This window comes from Physeter macrocephalus, chromosome 16 (assembly GCF_002837175.3).
Source record: "Physeter macrocephalus isolate SW-GA chromosome 16, ASM283717v5, whole genome shotgun sequence".
In the NCBI taxonomy this organism is placed as follows: Eukaryota; Metazoa; Chordata; class Mammalia; order Artiodactyla; family Physeteridae; genus Physeter; species Physeter macrocephalus.
In genome coordinates this window covers 86,052,043-86,052,476 of record NC_041229.1, presented here as the reverse complement: position 1 = coordinate 86,052,476, position 434 = coordinate 86,052,043, and positions in this window count along the sequence as shown.

Genomic DNA, 434 nt, shown 5'->3' with positions numbered 1-434 from the left:
AGCACAGGCTCCGGACGCGCAGGCCCAGCGGCCATGGCTCACGGGCCCAGCCGCTCCGCGGCATGTGGGATCTTCCCAGACCGGGGCACGAACTCGGTTCCCCTGCATCTGCAGGTGGACGCGCAACCACTGCGCCACCAGGGAAGCCCTCTTCCTGGCTTTTATGAGAACCCTGTTCCAACCACTGTCCTCCACACGAGGGAAGGACAGAGAGAAGAGTGGCCATCCTTTTCTTCTTGGCCACCTTCCCAAGGCCTTAAGCTTTGGACCCAAGGGATACTGCATGGAGACAACATTTCAGTTGAGAATGAAAACTGCAACTTTTAACCAAACAATTCTTTAAAGCAATGCTGATGAATCACTGTTTTTAGACACCTTAGTTTTGAAGTGAGGAGTTCCACAGATTGTTTCTATACAAATGTAAATCTAAAAAA